The sequence below is a fragment of the Octopus bimaculoides genome, chromosome 2 (assembly GCF_001194135.2).
Source record: "Octopus bimaculoides isolate UCB-OBI-ISO-001 chromosome 2, ASM119413v2, whole genome shotgun sequence".
In the NCBI taxonomy this organism is placed as follows: domain Eukaryota; kingdom Metazoa; phylum Mollusca; class Cephalopoda; order Octopoda; family Octopodidae; genus Octopus; species Octopus bimaculoides.
This window is the reverse complement of record NC_068982.1, coordinates 115,663,567-115,664,087: the sequence shown is the minus strand read 5'-3', so window position 1 is coordinate 115,664,087 and position 521 is coordinate 115,663,567.

Genomic DNA, 521 nt, shown 5'->3' with positions numbered 1-521 from the left:
ATATATATATATATATATATATATATATATATATAGAGAGAGAGAGAGAGAGAGAGAGAGAGTGTGTGTGTCAATAGATGAGATCCAGAGATGCAGAGATGCACAATACAGAAAACACTTTGTAGTGCTCAAATGATTTGAATTTACACTCCAAATTTTTATTAAGGGTAAGGAGGGTTATAAGAGGAATCCATGTGAGCAGATATGGAGATAATGATGCAAATAAACAAATAAAACTGCTTGGGCTAGATATATAAAATATACATAAATAGTGAGAAAACAAAGACTGAAAATACTCATACACTGAATAATCATGTATAAATATATGGATATTTATATATTGACAGAACAGATTTACATAGAGTACAAAGACATAAAAAACTAAGGGGAGAAAGTATAGTATTACAGGTCTAACAGCTGTTTCTGGAGGTTCAGAATTATGTAATAATCTTGGCAGATGTAGTTCACAAAAAGTCAAGGATGCGCAACTAGTAGTGGAAGCATATAAACTTCAGGTAAAG